Source organism: Rhipicephalus microplus, chromosome 9, assembly GCF_043290135.1.
Source record: "Rhipicephalus microplus isolate Deutch F79 chromosome 9, USDA_Rmic, whole genome shotgun sequence".
In the NCBI taxonomy this organism is placed as follows: domain Eukaryota; kingdom Metazoa; phylum Arthropoda; class Arachnida; order Ixodida; family Ixodidae; genus Rhipicephalus; species Rhipicephalus microplus.
The window spans coordinates 29,164,800-29,178,235 of record NC_134708.1 but is presented as its reverse complement, the minus strand read 5'-3'; the positions used below and the strand labels follow the sequence as shown (position 1 = coordinate 29,178,235).

The following is a 13,436-nucleotide window of genomic DNA, read 5'->3' as shown; positions in this document are numbered from 1 at the left end:
ACATTATTGCCCCGGTCGCATCCGTAGACATCCGGTTTCAAGAGCAGTGTACTTCTCAAGTTTGGGTTTAGTTTTACAAGTACGGTTGTCGCCGACCACAGCGCCGCATTTCTCCCCTAGCGTCAACCTGAGAAAACACCGCGGTGTTGACGTAGCATGCCGTGCGCACGTTCAGAGACGTGCGCGCGCGTCAGGAAGGTAGAACGGAAACGGAACGTCCGGTTCGCCGAGGCTACATCTAGTACACTACCATGGCGACCTCACAGTCGCCATGGTAGTGTACTAGATGTAGCCGCCATGGTCGCCGGCTGAGGTCGCTGCGCATGCGACTAGAGCGCCTCGATGCGCTAGTTCGCCACCCCCCTCCTGGGGCGCTGCCATCGAGACACTCTAGCCGCGACGGTGGAGCTTTCTTTCATCTATCCACGTCGCCGGCAACGCCGCCGCTTATCGGCATACGTGAGAGACCCCCGAGCGGCCGCCAGTTTGGCGCTTCGAATAAACAGAAAAAAAAAATGGCGCCCGACTGAATCGAACGAGTCGGCAGCCTAGCGTTCGCTCGTCTTGTAGTTCGTTCTGTCGCGAATGCGGTCATTTATCACAAGTTTTCTCTTCACCGCGCGGGCTTATTTTGACGATTCATCATTCGCCGCTGCCCGCGCGCACGTTGGCTAACGATAAACGCCTGGTACACTCGCATGGTTGTTTGAAGCTCACTCTGGAGGCTCCTCGAAAAATTGATCGAAATGTCAACCGAGCATTACTACTGAAATAAGCGGGCCAGTATACATTACGAGGGAGGAACATGAGTCGCATAGCTGATTAGTCTGGTTGTGGAGCTTTGAAGCTCTTGAATTAGTTACTTTCAAAAACAATCGGGGCGTTTTCAAACAGCCACTTGGCTGTACCATTAGTCACTTTTGAGAAGTTGAGCGAATGCCACTGAATGAGCTTCAAAGTGCGCGAGGTACACATCTCTTGTGCGCAGTAGGACGAAATAGCTCGTGGAATCGAAATCTTGCTTTGAGTTGATCTACCCCACCGGCGGATTGTTAGGTATATTTTAAAAACACATACATTACTTATCATAATCACTGCACGTAACGCTCCCATCGTCATAGCTGCATAAAAGACACGACGTAATAGTCTTAACCACTTCGTCCAATTTCTTTGACTGTACCACAAATGAGGGGTTGTAGACATTCTTAGCATTTTCGATTCCCGGCATTCGTCCACACTGATTGACCCAGAGAGCTGCTACATCCTCTCTCATTGGCCTCAAATATCATCATCACAAGATTTGACAACATGGCGAAATTTCAAAGTGTACAGCGAAAAAAAACCCCAGTTCTGTAGAAGACCACACGAAGGAGGTGAAAATTCCATAAAAAAAGTGACAGGGGCATCTTTAAGCAACGTTTGACGTCATGGCCGACACGTTTTAGATGCCACTCGCCAGGCAACGACCTGAAGGTGTACCAGGAGGTTCCATCTCAGTCTCTTAAGCGATCCTTATTTAAGCTCTCCAAGCGATATTCATATCTTGCAATTCACATCTTTTACTAAAGCGAACGAACGGATTCCGAAACTAAGCGAAGAGCTTAAAGAAAAACAAAGAATAACGCTGACCTCAGAGATGTTTGACGCCGGCGGTGATCTCAGAGGAGCCTGACATATCGGAGCGCGAGGCCCCAGGCGATATACGAGGGGGTAAGGGGTTAAAGAAATATGGATAAACGAGAAGGAAACAGCGCCGTTCTCCCCCCCCCCCCCCGCTGCGAAGGAGCAGAAAATTTATACGCCTTCTTATCTCTCGCATATCTGGCAAAATAGACGCTGGCGGCCCCGGGTGCACACGGGGCCAATGGCAGTGAGCGGGCAGAATCCCGTGCATATGCACCTGCTCCGCCAATGCGTCCCTTGGCGGAAGATTGATTAGGCAATGGGGACCGCGCTCGGCAAGCGGGCACGGTGAGAAAAATGCTGCGACAGTGAAGTCCGGAGGGGGAGAGGACACTCAGACGAACAACAGGAGGTGCATGAATGTCGGGTGGAGAGGGGGAGCACAGTGAGGGTGAAGAGGAGTAGAGATAGAGAGATAAATTAGCCAGCGGTGAGGTTTGTAGCAGTTGTATGGAAAGTCCAACGCGCGGTGCGGGAGGGGGGGAAGCGATAGAGAAAAAAAGATTATTAGCGTTTACTGAGATTTGCAGCAGGTGTATAAGTACAAAAAAGAGGGGGTGAAGGTGGAGAGGAAGGGTAGAAAGGGGAGCAGAAATAGAAGTCTGCGAGGAAATTCGCAAAAGGTGTATTAGAAGAGTAAAAATAGGCGAGGAGGCGTAGAGAAAGAGTAAAAGAGGGGAGTAGAGATAGAAGCCTGTGCTGAGATTCGGGGAAGATGTGAGAGAGAGAGAGAGAGAAAAAGAGAGGGTATAAATATAAGCAGGAAGTTCAACGGGAGGCAAAGGCAGAGATGAAGTGATTGGGACTGTAAGAATAAAATAAGCGAAAAATGGGGGGGGGGGGGGGGTAAGTGATGACGAACGAACGCGGTCGTCCGAGGCATACAACGTTGCCCGGGCCGCGCCGCCCAACCGACAGAGGGGGTTGCAGACGCCGTGCGCGCGGTATTATAAAAACACACAAAAAAACTCAAGACAACTGATTGCCATCTTCAGGCTCGCCGTAAAGACAAACAGCTGGAGAGAGAGAGCAGGCGAAATAATTGAAGGAAAAAGAAATGTGGAGACAGGGAGGGGCGTGTAGGTTCAGGGACGTGAGGAGCGTAAGAGGTCTGAAAGGGGTGCGTGACGTGAAGTTCAACCGTCTGAAAGGGGGTGCGTGACGTGAAGTTCAAAAGCACCCTGCATATTGCTTTTTTTTTTTTTTTACAAGAATCATGAGGGAGAAACCGTTGACCATCACAAGCGACTTCCATGTCGGAGCGCTCTTTTACTCCACGAAGACTCCAGAAAAGGCGTTACTTACATAAATGAAGACACCTTCTTCCAAAGGGTATCAAAAGTACTCTGCACAGTGCTTTTTTTTACGCCCTTCTAAGGAAGTAACTGTTGTCCTTCACAAGTCACTCCCATGTTGGAGAGGTTTCCTGACTATTCGAACGGGAGTGCGCTTGCTCCGCTAGTGTCCAACACGACGGAATTTCATTCGCGCAGATGCCCATATTCTGGGAAGCAAGGGCAACTGCGGTCATCTTTCAGGAGAGTATAACTGCATCTCTTCACAAATGGCTCCTCAGATGAAGGCGTGTTCACACGGCTCCAAAGGAGTGCGCTTCTCTGCTCTGCTGTTGCATCAGAGTGAACCGTACAATTTGTTAGGGAGATTATTGAGAAAAACCGCAGCCACAGCGGCGTAAAGGGTGTCGTTGACACTTTTGCATCTCAATAACAGAAGGCGTTCGCCTTCTGTGACACTTGACTACGCGCAACAGTATTTTCAATACCACAATCGATTTTAAAACATGCCTTCGTAAAACCTAAGAAACGTCGTTCCTTCCTACCGCGGTGATTTTTCAATCAGTGTCAGCAAGGGAACTCAACTTTCGACCGCTAACCCTAAGTGCGTCGTTACGTACGTTCCATAAGTTGTTAAAAAAACTGCATTCAGTCATAAATCCAGGAACAAGCAAAAAAAAACACGATCTGCCAGAATCGCACGCACGCGTGCTTCACAGATGCGCGAACAATTTTAAAGCTGCAAATCAACTAACTACTTATACAGCTTACGCAACAGGTTATAAATGGTTAGGACAAGCAACGAGCGTGTATACTACGGGGCCACTTTCGCGAACGAGCGGGCCAAGATGAAAAAAAAAAAATACGACCTCGGCGAACTGGATCATTAATCTGGAAGTGACTTGTTACACAGCATCCAACCCCCACTAATTAGTGTTAGTTCTCAGGCCTGGTAGAGAGATTAATGCGTCTGCCTTAACAGGAACCATAATCGGGGAAGGCATCTTTTAACCCCAAACGCTACACTCAGATCTTTTCATTTCTTTGCCCCTTTTTTTTCTTTTATTGTTAGTGAGACGCCTCTGAAACGCAACCACACGAATGGTCGATCTATAGAGAGCAACGGTCGCTCGGACTATAACGTTAACGCCCCCCCCCCCCCTTCCACAAGGGACATCGTGTTGGGAACACGGAAGTACGGTGTTGCAATGAAGCCGCAAAAGCGAAATGCCCCCCCCCCCCCCCCGAAGTGTTTTGTATGAGCAGTGTATAAGCTACAGTACGTTAACCCGGTAGCGTAGAAACCGTTTGCAGCCTGTCATAAAGCTTTTGTTAAGCGTTCGCCCATTGGGAAGCACGGGAGAGACTCCCCTGAAGGTTCGCAAAGCTCCCTCACACTGAGCGCATCATATTACACAAGGTAATCAATGGTCATAAAATCAAGGGGGTGATTCCGCACCCCACCCCTTTAATCAGTCAGTCAGGCCCGTCAAACACAGTGTTGTAAGAGCAAAATTAAGGCCATGCATGGGTGATAGTGTTGGCCAGGCACTTGGTGTCAGGGAACATTTAGAACCTTTATTTGTGACCTTTACCATCGAAAAGCTAAGGACGAAAGTTGTGGGTGGTGATGAGCCGAACGTCATCGGTTGCATTTTCAACTTTGTTTTTATGCAGACGCTTTTTTTTTTTCGTACTCAACCATTCTGAGGGGAAGGGCGCTGAAGTGTGTGCCATCCGCTCACCCTTGTGAAGAATCCTTGATGATGCTTTACATACTTGATGATACTTTACATACTCAACTGTACACTCGACGCGCATGACTGTACGTCAACTATAAGCGCTCCACGACTGCGCTGGCTGAGCGTTAACCTCTGCTGTTCTTTCTCTCTCCTCCGATACAGTGGCGCCCCAGCGGAGGGTGGCGCAACCGCGCATGCCCTGGTCGTGCTGCCCAGCACCTCGGGGACCACCCTAGCGGCGCTGCAGGCGCCCGAGCCCATCGGAGAACTAGCCGCCCACGAGGTGAGCCGCGTCCACGTGACGCCCCCAACATTCACTTGCACGAGTTCCTGTGCTTTCCTAAACGATTCGTTCAACCGGATCGACATCAACTCGTCACACGCGACAGTTGAGGTCCCAAGAATGGACGTCCAAAGAACGTCCACTCTTGGCACCTCAACTTGACGTCCTTGGACGTCCAAAGAACGTGTCTCCAGCTCCCATGTAACCAGCTGGGGCACTGTCGCTTAGATCCAAACCGAAAGCGAATCTTTTTACACCTCAACAGGCTATGATCACTTGACGTGCAACTGGACTTTAGCAAGATTAACTTAATTGCGCTTCAGTACGCGTGCGTAGTAGTACAGGCTTGATTTGGCAAGAATGCATCCAGGCCACATCTGACAGGGGTTATCGTGTTGGTCATCTTGGGGTTCTGGTATGTCGAGAAGTTGATCGATTGATTGATATGTGGGAATTAACGTCCCAAAACCACCATATCATTTTGTGAGACACCGTAGTGGAGGGCTGCGGAAATTTCGATCACCTGGGGGCTTTTTAACGCGCACCCAAATCTGAGCACACGGGACTACAGCATTTGCGCCTCCATCGAAAATGCAACCGCCGCAGCTGAGATTCGATCCCGCTACCTGCGGGCATCGGGAAGTTGGACAGAGTCACACATGTACCGATCACATTATAACTTAATATGAAATCCGCCTGTATCACAATGAAGAACCTGTAAACAAGGAGCATGGCTTCAAGGCCCACCTTGCGCTGAGCGACCAGTTAATTGCATTACCTACAATCGGGTTTAGAAAAAAAAAACAGAGTTGAACAACGTCAAAGTTACGCGCCTTAACATGCCGAGTACTCTCGTCATCGGAGCCACCACGTTTGCGTACTAACGTGGTGAAAAGCTGTTTCCATGCCGGATAAAACGTGCGCTTCTAAGCTACCATCGGGCAGTGCACTCGCAATTCCAAAGACGTCGAAATACTGTGCACAGCACTTTGCCCAATGGCCTTCCTCGTTTAGTCTTTCCTCACCACCAGAAAAGTGACTGGACACTGGAACTTCCTGTGTACAGTCTAATTCGCAAGAGCGGTCGACCATGCATGGCTGTGGACGACGGCCTTACCCAAAGCTGCTATCAGGCGTTATGTAGAAGCTTCCCGCCCACGCTTAAAATAGCATGCGGTATGACTACGATTGGTACCATTACGATAGTGGTCTCAGCGCAAATTTTGCAACAAAAAAAGGGAAAGGGAAAGGGCGGCTGAAACGGCCGACAGACCCGTCTCGACAAACGTTATTCCCGCTATACCAACTCGTCCACTAACAAGCTCCCCCCTAAAACTTCGCAACGATTCCTTTGCCGCTCCGCAGCACGACAGACAGAAGCTATAAGTTATGATCGTAAAAGCAGGCAACACAAACGCTGTTTATCAGCCGAGACAACACGAACGGCGTTAGTGCAACAGTTTCAACGAGAGGTGCTGAAACTGTTGCAGCGCACTTACCCAAGGTCCGCTGAACCTGCCTCGGTCCAACGTTGATCCCCAGCACTCGAGCAGACTTCTAGCACTTAGCCTGAACCGCCTGATTCTAACTTTTGACACCGTTTACGGCCAAATGGCTGTGCGCGAATCCTCGTGAACGGGATTTTAGTCGTCTTGCTTCCACGCCTATCCACGGCGCCCTAACCGACAGCACTGCGGTGATTATCCGCCCGTTATTCGCGGCCTACACATGTCAGGCGCTATGAGCTTACAGAACGCGGCACGATGGCCTGACAAGATAGGCGCCCGCCGCTTACGATAGGAATCCCCCTGCGCAAAGGCGAAAGAAAATCGTCCACAGATACACCGTCAGCGTAGGCCAGCTGCTATCAATCGCTGATCTAATCGACCACCTATGCGCCTAGAAATGGCGTTTGTTCGCGAGAAGATGCGTCCACAGTGGGCCACGAAAGGAAAAGCGACTGCAGAGCGCACGCGAGTCCGTGCGAACGTGGTAAGCTTTACAAAGCACAATTAAATACGGTTGTTTCGTTGTAACGAACAAGGCCTTAGTTGGAAATGACGAAGCACAGTGGTCCGCGCATGGGTGGTTTATACCCCACACGTGCCCTACCCATTGTTTCAAGCTGTGCGGCGAGGCGGCCCGTTTTTTGGTTCTGAATGCGATCATCGAGTGCCCGTTCTATTATGAGGACGTGCAGCACACGTGCCCAAACAGCGATAGCTCCCTCACGAGGAACGCGCTGTCATAGGGCAGTGCTTTTTAGGGAAATGTGATCTGTCAGAGCGACAGCCATCCTCTACAGATTTTACCATATATTGACAACAAATGTGACAACGCTTTGTGAATTAAACACACACTATACCATTCTTGAAGTATGATCATGCACCCTTTATCTTTCCTCTCTACCGATTTCACCAGCACTGAGCAACCAACTGGAGACTTACTGATTAATCTTTCCTTTGCCGCGTTCTCTCGGTCCCTCCGAGTTGGCCGTGCTGAATTTCTTTTAGTAAGTGGATACGCGTTAACGGAGCAGCAGTCATCACACACGTATGCGAAGGCCGAGAACTGTACGCCGCGTGCGTTGAAAATGACACAAGTCAACCACGAAGTCAACCACCGCAGTTGAGAGAAAGCCGCGCCGACATATATACCTGTGCCAGAGTTTGCGCTTGCAACGTCGTAAGATAGTCGTCGACATGCGTGCATGTATATCCGCGACACAGAACCTTGCACGGTTGCCTCTTTCTTTTCTTCAAAGACCGTGTTTTCTTCAAAGCCGCAGGAGGCTTCCTCGGCGGTGGTGAGCGGTAGCGAAGTCGAGGCCGTAGCGACGGCAAACCTCGTCGGCGGCGCCACAGGGACTGTGGTCAGCGTCACCGGCGACCCGGACGACGACGAAGGGTGCGTCAAAAACGTGGCCCTGGTGCTGGTCGAGGGACCTGACCAGCAGCAGCAGCTCGCTGCGCTCGTGCTACCTGACGCCGGGCAGCGCATGTCGGCCTCGGGACCCACCATGGTCCTGCAGGTGCGTATAGCCACGTGACAAATGCCATCCCCCCTCCCATTCCTCAATCTCTCTTTCCTGGTCCTTTCACCTCAATTATGACCCACCACCGCGGCCCAGTGGCTAAGGCTGCTGACCCGCCAGGCCGCATTTTCGACAGAGGCGCAAATGCTCGAGGTCCGTACCGTTAGATTTAGGTGCATGTTTAAGAAGCCCAGGAGATCGAAATTACCGGAGCCCTCCATAATCATACCGTGGCTTTGCGACTTACCACAAGAATTGTAATTATTAGCCCATAATGATGCAACTGTATCAGCACGGCATCCTCGCTAAGGCTTGTTTCATTAAGGACGAATGAATGAATGAATGTCTTCCTCGTTGCTTCCAGCTTAGGCCTAATGAGTATGTTAAGCCTCGTGCGGACAGGCATCTTACCCCTTCAGCGAAAAAGACGCAAAACACCCATTGATCTGCTATGCTTTCGTTCTGGATTTTTCCCAAGCCGCTACCCAAAACGGCAGAGGGCAGCACAGGGAGATGTAAAAGGCGGATTAGACAGCTTTTCTATTCCGTGGTGCCATTCGGGACAATCATATTCCGATGTATTGTCGTATTTCGTAACGGCATCATTTTAAGCCAATCAGAAAGGCTGCATGGTTTTCCATCGGGTCCACCATGGTAGACCAGTGGCGGTATTTGACAATGTCAACCATGTCGCGCCAGACGCCAGTGTTGTGGCGGGGATGAAATAGAATGCTCGAAGGCTTTCTGAATGAGGTAATAACACGAAACAAAATTTTGATCGAAGACTCTTCTATGCCTACAAATACGTCCAGGCGCGTAGCCAGACATTTTTTGGGGGGGGGGGGGAGGGGGGAGTAGGGGGGCACCATTTTGATTTCGTGAGGGGCACCCCCTCAAAATGGCCATTTTTTGCTCTCTATGCCATGTCGAAAAACAATTTTGGGGAAGGGGGGGGGGGGGCACGTGCCAGTGTGCTACTCCCTGGCTACGCCCCTAAATAAGTCTACTTCCGGAAATAAAAGGCTGTACCTTTCATTTTTTTTAAAGACTGCGCTTCTATTTCCATCATGTACTGAATTTGAAACTAGCCATTTCATGACGACCAAGAATAGCTAATATTATTTTATGACCTAGTGTCCGACGTCCCGAAACCGTCTTACGATTGTGAGGGACGTAGCAGTGGAGAGCTCCGGAATTTCGACTATCTGGTGTTCTTTAACGTGCACTGACAACGCACAGTATACTTGGGCATCTACCATTACACCTGCAGCGAAATGTGACCGCCACGGCCGGGATCGAACGCCACGACCGGCAGTCGAGCACTCCAACCGCTACACCACCGAGGTAGACACCCAAGCAATCGAAGCAGGAAAGATGGTCCCGCCCGTGGCGGCCGAAATTTCGATGGAGGCTAAATGGTAGAGGCCCGTCCGTGTACAGCACAATGTCAGTGCACGTTAAAGAACCCCAGGTAGTCGAAATTTCCAGAGCCCTCCATTACGGCGTCTCTCATAATCATATGGTGGTTTTGGGACATTAAACCACACATATCCATCAATCAAGGTGGAAGGTCCAGATCTTGCCGGTGGCAAGTCGTCTTTTCGTCCACTTTTCTTTCACCACATTTACACTACCATTACTTCTATGAACATCTCCTATACTTTTCCTGGCATTGTTGTCAGTTCTCATTACGATGGCAGCAGTTAGATGGGCTCGTAATCGATCGCTTGCGTTGCAGGACGGTGAAGCTGTGGCTGCGGCCAGCGGCCAGGCGGGCGGCGTCACGTGGCGCCAATATTACGACCACCCGCTCACAGCGGCCACCTCTGCCATGCTCAACATCCACGAGGAACAGGCGCTCATGTACGAATACGCTGGAGCACTCAAGCAGCAACAGCAGCTGCAGGGAGCCGTCGCCTTGCCGGAGATATGGCCGTAAGTGACATCACTGCACTGTGCACCATCTTCTTAGCCGCTGCAGTTAATCGCTGCGGAAGTTGGCTCACTTCTTCTAGATTGCGGAAAATTGCAATGGGAGGTATTCGCAGGACATCATCCGCAAAAGGCGCTTGTGCGTTAGTCCCCATGGCCATGTTGGGCCTGCTGACCTTTTTTTACAAGTAAACAGTGTTGCGCAAGACGTTCATGCATAAATAGAATTGGGCTGGTGCATGTGAATTCAGGTCGCAATATACAAAAAAATATAGCATCGGCGCCACAGCCGTGGTCGCACGCAGTTGCCATTGTAGGACCAATGCGCTTGGTCGTGTATGCTGTTTTTGTATTTTTCCTAATCGAATGGGATTGCATTTCTGGTCGCACAATTAGCACGGGTGTGTTTACCCCGGGTGTGTTTACCCCGGGTGTGTTAAATACGGGCGTGTTAAATACGGCACGGGCCGTATTTAGGCATTCGCTCGTGCAACCTGGCCGGACGAACTCAGTGAATACCTTCTATAGATATATCTTCAAGGCATTCTAACGTAAGCTTGTTCTTTTGTATGTTCACATGGAATTTTTATAGTAGCATGAGGGGGGGCAAGTGGCCCTTTTGCACACCCCCCTTCCTACGGCCATGGTAGCGGAATACATACTACATACACATCCTTGTGGTTGTGCAACCACGGTACGGGTAGTTTGGCCATTCGTGGAAGTAAGTAGCGCCAATTGACACCAGTCTGTCGCCCAGGCACAACGTGAGCGTGCCAGCCACGTCTGCCTCTTCGCCGCCCACGACGGTGGTCAAGAGCGGCCACGTCTCGCCGGCCCTGGTGCAGATGGCGGAGGACGCCATCACGGCCCGCAAGGAGGATATCTTCCTGCCCAAGCCCGAAGTGCCGGACGCTGGCGGAGGGGGCACGTGTGCGGACTCTCTCGCCGCCCTCAGTGGGGAGCCAAAGGCCGAGGAAGTGTGCGCCACAGTGATCACCATCAAGCAGGAAGCCATCGAGGGCACCAAGTCGGACGACCTGCTCGAACCCAAGAGTCCCTACTCTCCGGTGTTTGCCACCGTACAGCCGGCGCAGCCGTATGGTGGTGACCTGTTTAGTGTGCTGACCACGAGCACCTTCTCGAGCGGCAGTAGCCCACCCAGGCCCGTGTACTCCAGCAGTGCCACTGAGTACTACAGGTGAATGGCACGCATAACCGGTTTATAGTGGTGGTGGTGGTAGTGGTTAGAAAAAGAAGGCACCTAATTTCAGCAGCTTGGTAGGCAGCGCGGTGCAGGGCCTATCCGTAGTTCTACAGGGTTGAAAGCCAGCCTTTCAGCCCTATAGTCTCCATGTCTGCAGATGTTTTTCTCTTTTACCCAAGCAGCGACAACTAGCTGCCTCCTCTCCCAACCCTCTTTAACGTACAACTGGTGTCCGCTGACATGTTCTTCCTAACTTAGATTAACAACGCCGCGCACAGGGGGGTCACAAGTTACCAGGCCACTATCCCATGTATTCGTAAGGGAGCGTGGCCTGGGAACTTTTGACCCCTCCCACACACCTTTCAGTAATAAATATGGGAAAGGTCGCTAATCCCCAGTCATTAGTGAGTGGGAGCAGTTTCACGAGGTGCTGGAAAATGGTTAGGAAGAACATGGCCACCCAAAGCAAACGTTGCCCAATGAGATTCGTCGATGGTGCTTCAATGGTTGTTGCTACTAGAGAAAGAAGAGACAAATATCTAGGGACTCTGGCTGGGTTAGTTGGCAACTGATCATCATATCGTACAGTTGAAGTAGCGCACTATGACGAGAACAAGAGGTACAGAAGTGTCGTGCCTTTCTGGTCTCCTTTGTTCTTTTTATTATGTGCTACTTAAACTATACGGTACAATGTCTATAGCTTGATAGTGGCGTAGTCAGGGGGCGGCACACCAAGCTCGGGCAGTGCACAGCCCCTCGCTCTTGTTTCAGGAGCCCATTATACAGTGACTCAGACCACGGCATGGTAGATGCTAATGCTCGAAACTAAATGCATCCTTCATTGCATTTCAGGGCTGCTACCGGGGTAGACTATTACACGACGGCGACGACCACAGGCACTGACCAGTACGCGCAGGCAGTGCGGCAGCAACACCTAGTGGCAGCCGCTGTGGCAGCTGGCGGAGCAGGTAGTGCCACAGGCGCGTACGTCGAGCCCGAGCCAGGGTTTGTGGATCGCTACATCCGCCAAAACGGTGGAGCAGTTGTGAACGGTTATAAGAGCGGTATGCTCACCGTGGACCTGCCTTCGCCTGACTCGGGGATAGGTGAGGCGACCATGACGCCCAGGGAGTCGACAGGCCTGCCACAGGTAAGTTCACACTATTGTGCACAGACATTCTACTATATTGGAGCAGAAGTTCCAAACGAGTGACACAGACGGAAAGCTTTGTTTGATAGTGTGTTTGGACCCCGCTCTCATAGAGAGCATTTTCGTTTCATTTGACGAGAGCAGTACGAGAGAGATTAATATTCCTTTGACACGTCGAGGTTCGGAAAACCTCTTCTAAACAGGACCATACAGAACCGTTTTCATGCCACTTTCCAAAACTTTTTTTTGCAGATGTTCGAATATGACATCGGGCAACCACAAATCCTCGCCTCTCCTGAACAAACCAACGGCACAACAAGCAGTGGGAGTCGGCCAGGCAGCTCGCAGTCTATGCGGCGATCATGGCAAGAGTTCAGTCGGGCATCCGATGCTGACAAGATTCAAATACCAAAAATGTAAGTGGCACTCCCATGCAGTTGGCAAAGGTGCCCTTGCCCCTATCCCGATGAGCAGTAAGGGGCACTTTTAAATTGAAAAGGCCAACTAAAGGGCCATAAGGCATGCTATAGAAAGGTTCATGAGGGGAATGGAAGTGGGTAAAAAAAAACTTCAGGAAAGCAGCTGTCCCCCTTTACTTTCTATATTCTCAGTACTGCCAGCCACACAGCCCTTCATTCTTTTAAATTCAATGATTTATTCTCTGTTTGACCGAATGGTGGAAATAAGAGTATGCCGAGAGACCTCCCCGAAACAATCTTGGGTTTATTTCTAATCCAATATCGGAGCCCTGGTGAAAATAGTTGTGGTGATCTAAACCATTTAGAGCAGCACTTTTGAGCCCATTTTATAAGACATGCACCAAGCAGCAATTCTTACCTTTATACTCAAATCTCGACATAACGAATTATCGGATAATAACAAACTTTTTTAAATAAAATGTATTTTCGTGGCAGGTGTGACTTTCTTTATAACAAAGTGGCTATATATTATGCGTGGCTTGAGTGTATAAGGTGTCTTGTATAATTAAGGTACAATGTTTTATATTTTTTTGTGAATCCCTATTACAATGAAGGCACAGTACGCACACTTGTGTCGGTTATACCAAAGTGTCTGTTGTATCAGTCTCCTTTATAAAGGGGATCAACTCTAAAG

General features: G+C 50.2%; 1 protein-coding gene and 1 long non-coding RNA gene across 2 annotated transcripts in view; one reads left to right on the top strand and one right to left on the bottom strand.

The window, feature by feature from the left end:
- Positions 1–7,797, top strand: part of LOC142771644 (uncharacterized) — a 65,238-nt gene extending 57,441 nt beyond the window's left edge. Inside the window, exons 2-3 of the long non-coding RNA XR_012886041.1 lie at positions 4,883–5,003; positions 7,786–7,797. This is a non-coding gene — a long non-coding RNA (uncharacterized LOC142771644). The remainder of the gene's footprint in view (positions 1–4,882; positions 5,004–7,785) is intronic.
- wb (wing blister) overlaps positions 1–13,436 on the bottom strand; it is a 399,222-nt gene that overhangs the window by 365,743 nt on the left and 20,043 nt on the right. The gene's annotated exons all lie outside the window — the stretch shown is intronic.